Below are 10,898 nucleotides of genomic sequence, written 5' to 3' on the forward strand. Positions count from 1 at the left end.
TTAAAATTTTTGTTCCTTGAGTAATACTTGCACATGCAAGAAATTTCTCATTTGAAGAGGTACATTTAGTATTTTAGCTTATTTTCAATTCAAAATGGCCGCCACTCCTATACTCATGTACTATATGAATGGCAAAAAATATGCATAGAAATAGAAGACGAATTTTCAGTCACATACCTACGCTTTTATCAAATTTTGCATGTGCCATGCAAATCTGATGAGTGCCACTAGCAAAACAAGCAAACAAACAAGCAAACAAACAGAAAATGTATTGTTTTTAGGCTTATTATATTCTTCTTCATACAAAACTTCAAAATGGATGCCACTCATATACCCCTGCACAATATGAACAGCAAAGTGTTCATGGAAAAAAAAAATTCTGTCACCCAGGTACACTGTTTCTCAATTTGTGTGCTGATTACAAATCAGAGGATTGTCACTAACTAAAGCTGTTTTATTCTTTGATGCAAACATCCAAAATTTTGCTACCTCAATCTGAATTTTTCCCAAGAAATTTGGAAAAACCCACCAAAGCTTGAATTGACGCCAACATCAACATCGTTTATCAGGAATTATTAGACATGAACAATTTGATAAAAGGCTGAATCCTAGATGATGACACAAATGAAATTTCCAATTACCTTTCCTGTTCTACATTATCTAAAAGCGATATTATACAAACTTTTCAGTCCCCTCACCCGAGAAAGAACATGAGGCAGGGGAAAGTGGAAAAAAAGGACCACCTCACTTCCTGTTGTCAAATCTCTGAAATGAAAACAAGGCCCAAAAGTTTTTCATGTTAACCTAGATGAACTATATGGAAGATGAATTCTACCACCATTTTTTTTTTCTGAGTAAATGTGTTTGCGTATATGATGTCAAGAGAGACTCTGAGATCTGCACAGTGCTGCCTCATTCTGAAAGCAGTGTTACTGTACAACAACTTTATACTGCTTATCCTTAATCTTCAGCACTCAGAGACTCCGACCCCGCCGAAAGTCCGTTTTGCAAAATCTCCCGTTCTTCCGCTTGAGATTTACTTTCTCCTGCCCTGTCTCTGTGTCTCCCACTTGAAATGATTTCTTACTCTGTGTGTTCACATGTTGAAAAATAAGCCTTAGACAGCTCAAGAGAACACTAAGAACCCTATTAGAGCTTCCAGAGCTCAAGCGGGCCCTGGACCCCGGCCGCAGGGAACTTTGCGCTCGTGATAATTTATGCGCTTTGCGCACATCAAGTTGGAGTCTCCCATTTGCTAGGGGTTTCATGCGGGAGAATCTCCAGATCAGAAGGTACTTGGGGTTGGAGTCTTTGAGCACTTGCAGATTCAGGATTGCTCTAGGTAACCAGACCAGCACTGTGTTAGGACTCTGAATGATGGCCTCCTTAATGGTGGCTGTAACTAACTCCACTAGAGCTCTTTCTACCATGTACATGGTGACATAACATTCCCTTCACGTTGGAAGTTTGCAGATGATCTTGCCTTTACGTCTCATAGAAAGTCCTTGGATGACATGAGCCGACTACAGACCCATCTCAAGACAATAGAGGAGTTCTTCACTTTCTGGAGACTTTGCCCCAACCTTTATAAGATTATCATCCGACCCATGCCTTCCATCTTAGTAACCATCTTGCCAATGCTATGTTCAAGGTAGCCCTCTGTGGCAAGCCTTCCAAGCATAGGCTAAGGAAGTCTACCCTCCTTCACTGGCACTCGATCACTCTCCCTCACGCTGGAAGGAAAGGATGGCAAGTGTCACCAGTGCTGTCAACGCATACCCTGACCTTCCAAACACGATAGCATGGGGGCATTTCATGAAGCGTTTCGTCTGAAAAATTTGCCTGACAAATTTGCTCTCAGCCAATCAGATGCAAGGATTTTAGTAGCTTATAACAGTTAGTCAAAAAGAGAAGATCTGACAAAACGCTTCATGAAATGCCCCCTTGAACAACCTGCCATCAATGCGTCTGAAATCCCACAAGCCTAGATTTCCCTCCCGTAACTTTAAAGTTTTGACCCCAAAACCGGTTGGTGAAGATGCTTGTCTGATGTCATCTCTGACACCACCTAAGTTACCTACAACACTGTCTCTGGCCTGGCAACAAAGCCATAGGGCTTCAGCGGGTGGTGGTCAAGCAAGTCTTCATGTCTTCATTCTGTTTCTATGGCAAATAATCGCCCTCTGACCCCTGAGGAAGTGCTGAACATCACCAGATGTGGTTTCAATTAAAGCAATTGCAGGACTAATATGCATCTTTAGCCTGAGAATTCTGCAAATTTGGGGCTGATGTCACCTGCTGCCAAACATCCAATTAAAGGGTTCTTTAAAGACAATAAAAATTACAGTTTTAGTTTTAAGACAAGACTGAATGAGATCATGATGTCAAAGTGTATATTATCAACACCTGGGAACTGTGAGAGAACTGAAAGAGGCATCTCACATTGCTCCTTGGTTGATGTTTAGTGAATAGTTTGTACGGTATTGCGTTATAGACAGTTTCGTTTATGCCTTCACCAGTTTTTGTCGTTGTTTTAAGTCAAGAAGAAAATCAAGTTTACTCTATAATATCAAGGCGGTACATCTAAATTATATCATATCAAAGTAATGGAGGTTATAATCCATTTCAAACTCGCCTCCCTCCCCCCGCCCCCCCCCCCAACTCCTTGCTGGAAAAAAAATATATAATGTAAAGGGTTTTTAGTTGTGTCATTAATGTTCGGTTATGTTTTTTTCTGCAACCATGTATCTCTGCACTTACTGTATAGGATTTTCTGTACTTTGTTAAAATATGGTATAGAGGAATGTATATTACAAGCTTTGTTTTCTAGATCCCCCTCCATTTTCAACATTGTTTGATAAATACCATGCATCTAGGCTTCTTAATATATTGTGTTAGTATTACATTTTTATATTCAACCTGCGTGTAGAATATGATATTATATTGATTTCTTGCGAGACGTTTAGTGAACTTATATTCGTTGTTGAGACAAAATGAAATAGATAAGAAATTGTGTTAAACCAGTGGCGTATCTAGGGGGGGGGGGCAAGGGGGGCACGTGCCCCGGGCGCCACTCCTTGGGGGCGCAAAAAAACGAAAAAAAAAAGCGAAGAAAAGAAGAAAAAAACGAAGAAGAAGAAGAAGAAGAAGAAGAAGAAAAAAAAAAAAACCTCGCCCGGAAGGGGGGGGGGGGGCAGAAAACCAAATCAAACAAGAAAAAAAACAAAACATGATGATGACGCGGACAAAATGACAATGTTTATTGTGTTCACTGCACAAGAATTCCATGTTCCGTATATAAGCTGAAATACAAAAATTTTCGGCGCGCTCGCTGCGCTCGCTCGCCAAATACATATAAAAAAAGAAGGTACGAACAAAACTTGATGATGACGCGGATAAAATGACAATGTCTATTGTGTTCACACATGTCATTTAATATTTAGCAGGCAAAATGTTTCACTGAGCAGCGGCTGCAATTTCTTTCGTTCTGAAGCGATCGCCAATTGGATCAAAAGGCGCCAACGGTTTCGAACATACGGGGGGGGGGGGGGGCGCAAAAACCCCCAAATCAAACAAGATAAGAACAAAACGCAATGATGACGCGGAAATATACAAATTTCGGCTCACTCGCTCGTACTAATTTAGAGTATTTTTTCAAGTCCTCAGTTTGGTGGTATAAATCGTTATCTATAAGGCCGTCACTATATCTTGATTAGAATTGTAAGATTTAATTAGCAAAAAATGACAAGAGTTCCATGTTTAGTAAGCTGAAATATAAAAATTTTCGGCTCGCTCGCTGCGCTCACTCAAATTTATCAAAAAAAGGAAGAAGAAGATAAGAAGAAAACGTGCCGACGCGGACAAAATGACAATGTCTAATTTAGAGTATTTTTTTTAAGTCCTCAGTTTTTTTGGTATGAATTGTTATCTATAAGGCTGTCACTATATCTTGATTAGAATTGTAAGATTCAATAAGCAAAAAATGGCAAGAATTCCATGTTTTGGAAGCTGAAATACAAAAATTTTCTGCTCGCTCGCTGCGCTCGCTCGCCAAAATTTATATATATATATATATATATATATATATATATATATATATATATATATACTTTGTATGTAATATATGTATAAAAGAGAGATAAGAACAAAACGTGATGATGACGCAGAAATATACAAATTTCGGCTCACTCGCTCGTACTAATTTAGAGTATTTTTTCAAGTCCCCAGTTTGTTGGTATAAATCGTTATCTACAAGGCCGTCACTATATCTTGATTAGAATTGTAAGATTTGATAAGCAAAAAATGGCAAGAATTCCATGTTTTGTAAGCTGTAATACAAAAAATTTCAGCTCGCTCGCTGCGCTCGCTCGCCAAAATTTATCAAAATTCGCTACATTTAAATCACCCTCAAAAGACCCATTTTAAGTGCTTGAAAAAAGCATATCATGTAGACTTTGTTTAAAGTCCCTACCGGGATGGGGTTGGGGTTGAACACTTTTTCAGAAATTAGGGGCGCAATTTTCGCGCTTGCCCCGGGCGCCGTTTCCCCTAGAAACGCCACTGTGTTAAACATAGTAAGGTCTATGAATATTAAATGCTGAAATATACATGTAGGCCCTCTATATTGTAAGTGACACCCAACATATTTGTATTACACATGCAACACTTTATGACAGCGTAGGTACGGGACTGGAAATACAGTAAATTTGTTCTATATTCCCATGCATTATGTTTTGCCATTCATATAGTACATAAGCATAGGAATGGCGGCCCTTTTGAATAAAAATGAGCTTTAAATACTAAATGAACCTATATGAAATGAAAATTCTCTTGCAAATGCAGATGGAGTAACTCTAGGAACAGAAATGTACAAAGTTTGGTGGAATAATTTGTCATATAATGCGCATTATTATGTTTATCACGGCCGAATTAGCATATCTGGCGGCCATTTTGGATTTTTTCATTTTGCCGAAAATGCTCAAGGTTACGCGAGTGGCATCAATCGGATTTGGAATCAGCACCCTCGAATTGACAAGAAACCATCAAAAAACATTGTATATATCAAAAAACAAGGTTGGGTGCCTTCTAGCCTGGACTATTAATCCGAAAATGAAAAAAGGGTTCGTTAATCCGAAAATTTGTGGCGTTATTCCGAAGGTTCGTTACTTCGAAGATTGGTTAATCCGAAAATGAAATTCTGAACAATGAACCTTCGGAATAACGCATCTGAGGAATAAAGAGCCTTCGGAACAACGAACCTTCGGAATAACGAGCTGTAACCGTTGGATCGCACTCGTCAGTGGAGATCTTTTTCCGAAAGCCTGCGCCAATATGCCCAGTGTTGCTATGGCGCGGTGTCTCGCATGCGATTGGCTAGTGCATCGCACATACATACACGCACATGCTCCTGTTGGGCTTTAGAAGATAACAACGTACGTCTCACAGCGTTTCGGGAATATTTTGCGTTCTCTCTGTATAGAGTATGTTCTTCTTTCGATTTTCTATCCGAGTTTTGCCGCTATGTTCGACAACCGAAGTGAATCAAAAAGTAAGCAGCAGCTCTAGCGTGTGGGGAGGCGTAAATCCGTACTGAGGAGTGGGGGGGATGGTCACCATCACCACGCTTACAAGCCCATAACCGGACCGGCGCAGCCTTTGGGGGGGGGGGGGGGGGGGGGAGGAGAGAAGCTTCTCTCCCCCCTCCCCCCCCCCCCACGCACACTTTACAGGGATCGGATGTCCCACTCTTTTGCATGAAATATAAAGTGGGAGGAAAGTGGCAGCAAAAATATGAAGACTTTTTGTTCTTGTTGTTGCTTTTTTTGCTTGTCAGATGACTTGCGGCTGAAAATCAGACCTTAAAAGTATGAAGACATTTTTTGTTTTTGAAATATCTGTGAGAGAGAGCGGAGCGACCGGGTTAACGGGGGGAGGGTATGTATGGGGGGGGGGGGTGTGTCCCTCTCCCACACGAGGAAGACTTTGCATTTTCAGACCTGAAATTCAGCGATCTGGTGCACACTTTTGGTGAAATTTTTGTTTGTTTTTTCTTTAAAAAACCAATAGAGTATGAAATATTCACAATAATGACTAAATCGTGGTATTTCAGCTCTTGCTCCGCCTGTGCGACATCACTGCGAAGGCCTACTAAATAATGGGGCCTATCACCGGCGTAGACAGGATTTGATCTTGGGGGAGCGGTTATGAGATCGTGAGGGAGCGAAGCAAGCGAGGGGGCGGGGGGAGGGTATGGTAGGGGGGTTTATCCCTCCCACGGTGAAATCTTTTTACATTGAGAATTTTGACATTTTACAGTCCCAAAACTGCCATTTGTAGCTATATTCTTCGCTTTGGAAATTAAGGGGGGGGGGGCACACCGTGCGCAACTGCTGTCAATCACTGGCAGCATCATCAGGAGAATGGCATAGCGATTAAATGCGAGCGAGCGAAGCGAGCGAGCTTGAAAATTTTGACATTTTACAGTCCAAAAACTGCCGTTTGTGGCTGTATTTTTTTGCTTTGGAAATTAAGGGGGGCGCACCGGGTGCAACTGCTGGCAATTACTGGCAGCAACATCAGGAGAATGGCATAACAATTAAATGCGAGCGAGTGAAGCGAGCGAGCTTGAAAATTTTGACATTTTACAGTCCCAAAACTGCCGCTTTTGGCTGTATTTTTTCGCTTTGGAAATTAAGGGGGGTGCACCGGGTGCAACTACTGGCAGTTACTGGCAGCAACATCAGGGGAATGGCATAACGATTGAATACGAGCGGGCGAAGCGAGTGAACTTAAAAATTTTGACATAATGCTTTTACATGCTAAAAACTGCCGTTTGTAGCTATACTTCTTTGCTTTAGAAATTAAGGAGGGCCGCACCGGGCGCAACTGTTGTCAATCACTGGCAGCAACATCAGGAGAATGGTATAGCGATTAAATGCGAGCGAGCGAAGCGAGCGAGCTTGAAAATTTTGACATTTTACAGTCCAAAACCTGCCGTTTGTGGCTGTATTTTTTTGCTTTGGAAATTAAGGGGGGCGCACCGGGTGCAACTGCTGGCAATTACTGGCAGCAACATCAGGAGAATGGCATAACAATTAAATGCGAGCGAGTGAAGCGAGCGAGCTTGAAAATTTTGACATTTTACAGTCCAAAACCTGCCGTTTGTGGCTGTATTTTTTTGCTTTGGAAATTAAGGGGGGCGCACCGGGTGCAACTGCTGGCAATTACTGGCAGCAACATCAGGAGAATGGCATAACAATTAAATGCGAGCGAGTGAAGCGAGCGAGCTTGAAAATTTTGACATTTTACAGTCCCAAAACTGCCGCTTTTGGCTGTATTTTTTCGCTTTGGAAATTAAGGGGGGTGCACCGGGTGCAACTACTGGCAGTTACTGGCAGCAACATCAGGGGAATGGCATAACGATTGAATACGAGCGGGCGAAGCGAGTGAGCTTGAAAATTTTGACATTTTACAGTCCCAAAACTGTCGTTTGTAGATATATTTTTCGCTTTGGAAATTAAAGGGGGGGGGGCGCACCGGGCACAACTGCTGGCAATTACTGGCAGCATGCAACATCAGGAGGATGGCATAACGATTACAAAGCGAGCGAGTTTGAAAATTTTGACATTTTGCAGTCCCCAAACTGTCGTTTGTGGCTGTATTTTTTCGCTTTGGAAATCAAGGGGGGGGGGGGAACACACCGGGCGCAACTGCCGGCAATTACTGGCAGTAACATCAGGAGAATGGCATAACGATTAAATGCGAGCGAGCGAAGCGAGTGATCTTGAAATTTTTGATATTTTACAGTCCCAAAAACTGTCCTTTGTGGCTGTATTTTTTCGCTTTGGAAATTAAGGGGGGCGCACCGGGCGAAAACTACTGGCAATTAATAGCAGCAACATCAGGAGAATGGCATAATGATTAAATGCGAGCGAAGCGAGCGAGCTTGAAAATTTTGACATTTTACAGTCCCCCAAACTGTTGTTTGTGGCTGGTATTTTTTCACTTTGGAAATTAAGGAGGCGCACCGGGCGAAAACTCCTGGCAATTACTAGTACATGTAGTCCCTGGGCCAAGAGGCGAAAAATTGGTTATTGGTACCATCTCGGGTGGCAATACCTTTTTGGTGTCATTTTGTTTGTTGGGCATAGATATGCTTATCAAGCTATGATAGCATTTCCAAATGAGTAGCTTAGTCCTAATAAATGAATTTTTAACCAATTTGGTCTCGTTTTTATATCCCTGTACTTCTGAATCTAGGCTAACCGCTATAGAAACAAGAGCACGGTCTTCTGTATGTCCATGGAGCTCATGGTGTGTCCACAGGTGTTCTGTTGTAAACGCGGTGCGTTTAGTCTTTATTCAAGACGGCGAAGGGAATATCCAAAGCCTATGATACAGTGTATATCCCTTTATCTAAAAAACAAACAAAAAAGCAATTCCTCGTGGATATTTTTTATTATTCATCATTTTCCGGTGAAAACGCTGAGGTGAAAATACTAATGCCACGCCAATGTAGCTTTATTTCCATCAAACAATGAACCGGTACACTACAATACGTAATGATAAATACTGTTGTAAATGAGCAGAGTGATTTTTGTTTAAAACTGATGTATTTGTTGAGAGGGTAGTATAAAAGCAGTATAGATAATTCCTTTTATTAGTAACTTTAGATATGATAACGGTACATTGTTTTGTTTTGTTTTGTTGTTTTTTTTTTTGCAGTGTTTACCAGAACTGATATTGTTGTTAATCAGACAAACACAAACACACACACACACACACACACACACACACACACACACACAGACACGGAAACAATTGTCACACAATATCCATGGGCCAAGACCCGAAAAATGGGTTACTGGTACCACCTGAGGTGGCAAGTTCTAGCTGTGCATTTTGAAATGGCATATATCTAAGGAATATTATTTTGCTATAATAGCATTTCCAGAGTAGTAGTTTAGTAATAGATTTCAGCCATCAACCCGACCAATGCCAAATATCTTTCATTGTTGGATGGAAATAAAGCGACAGTGGCGTGGCATTATAGCGTTTTCACCGTAGCGTTTTCACCCGAAAAGTGGGTTACTGGTACCACCTGAGGTGGCAAGTTCTAGCTGTGCATTTTGAAATGGCATATATCTAAGGAATATTATTTTGCTATAATAGCATTTCTAGAGTAGTAGTTTAGTAATAGATTTCAGCCATCAACCCGACCAATGCCAAATATCTTTCATTGTTGGATGGAAATAAAGCGACAGTGGCGTGGCATTAGCGTTTTCACCGTAGCGTTTTCACCGGAAAATGATGAATAATTGAAAAATACGGCAAAATCCACTAGGAATTGTTTTTGTTTTTGTTTTTTGTTTTTTTTTGCTTTTTAGATAAGGAGATATACACTGTATCATTAGGTTTGGATATTCCCTTCGCTTTCTTGAATAAAGACTAAGCGCTGTGGACATCATAACCCTTGGATATTTCCTTCGCTGCCTTGAATAAAGACTAAGCGCACCGCGTTTACAACAGAACACCCACTGTGGACATACAGGGGGGCGTTTCATCAACGAGTTCGTCGGAGGTTTTCACCGACAAATTTGCTATCAGCCAATCAGACGCAAGGATTTCAGTAGCTTTTAACAGTTGTCAGTGTAAATCACTGACAAAAAGTTTCATGAAACGGTCCCCAGAAGAGAGTGCTCTTCTTTCTATAGCGGTTAGTTTCGATTCAAAAGTAAAGGGATATAACAGCGAAACCAAACGGGTTAAAAATTCATTTATTAGGACTAAGCTACTCATTTGGAAATGCTATCATAGCTTGATAAGCATATGCCCGACAAACAAAATGACACCAAAAAGGTTTTGCCACCTCAGATGGTACCAATATCTGGCCTGGCCCATGGACTATAGCAGCAACATCAGGAGAATGGCATAATGATTAAATGCGAGCGAGCGAAGGGAGCGAGCGAAGGGAGCGAGCTTGAAAATTTTGACATTTTACAGTCCCCAAACTGCCGTTTGTAGCTATATTTTTCGCTTTGGAAATTAAGGGGGGGGGCGCATCGGGCAAAAACTGCTGGCAATTACTAGCTGCAACATCAGGAGAATGGCATAATGATTAAAAGCGAGCGAGCTTCAAAATTTTGACATTTTACAGTCCAAAAACTGCCGTTTGTAGTTTGTAGTTATATTTTTCGCTTTGGAAATTAAGGGGCCGGGGCGCACCGGGCGCAACTGCTGCCATTCACAGGCAGCAGCATCAGGAGAATGGCATAGCGATTAAATGCGAGCGAGCGGAGCGAGCGAGCTTTAAAATTTTGACATTTTACACTCCAAACACTGCCGTTTGTAGCTATATTTTTCGCTTTTGTTTGTCCCACTTTTACGGGGGAACCATCCACCCCCCCCCCATCGACGCCTCTGCATATGAGGGTGCTTTTGTTAAGTGAAAGATCTGCTGCACACTCTTTGATAAATTAGGGAAATATACGTCAATCTCAAAAGTGTACAAAGTCTATCGAAAGGGATCCTGTATAGCGGAGCTTTTGCATGTTTATGATTGCAATACAACGATCTGGTGCATAGTTCTGGCGATATTTGGACAATTTTCCATTAAGAAAGTTCGAGATTTGTCCTCATCTCGGGAATTGCTTGGGGGATAAATGATTTGTCTGCCTAAACACTTCCGTAGGGGCGGGGCAAATGCCCCTTTGCCCCCCCCCCCCCCCCGAGATAGATTCGACGCCCCTGATCTTCCCTGGGTATGCTCATAGATGTATCCTGACTGAGTCACCAGTCACTGTCGTTTCTCAGGAATGATTCAGGAAATGGAGGGGGTTCAATTATGGCGATATAGTTTTTGTTATTGTTTGTTTGTTTGTTTGTTTTCCTACATATCT

The sequence above is a fragment of the Diadema setosum genome, chromosome 4 (genome assembly GCF_964275005.1).
Source record: "Diadema setosum chromosome 4, eeDiaSeto1, whole genome shotgun sequence".
Classification (NCBI taxonomy): domain Eukaryota; kingdom Metazoa; phylum Echinodermata; class Echinoidea; order Diadematoida; family Diadematidae; genus Diadema; species Diadema setosum.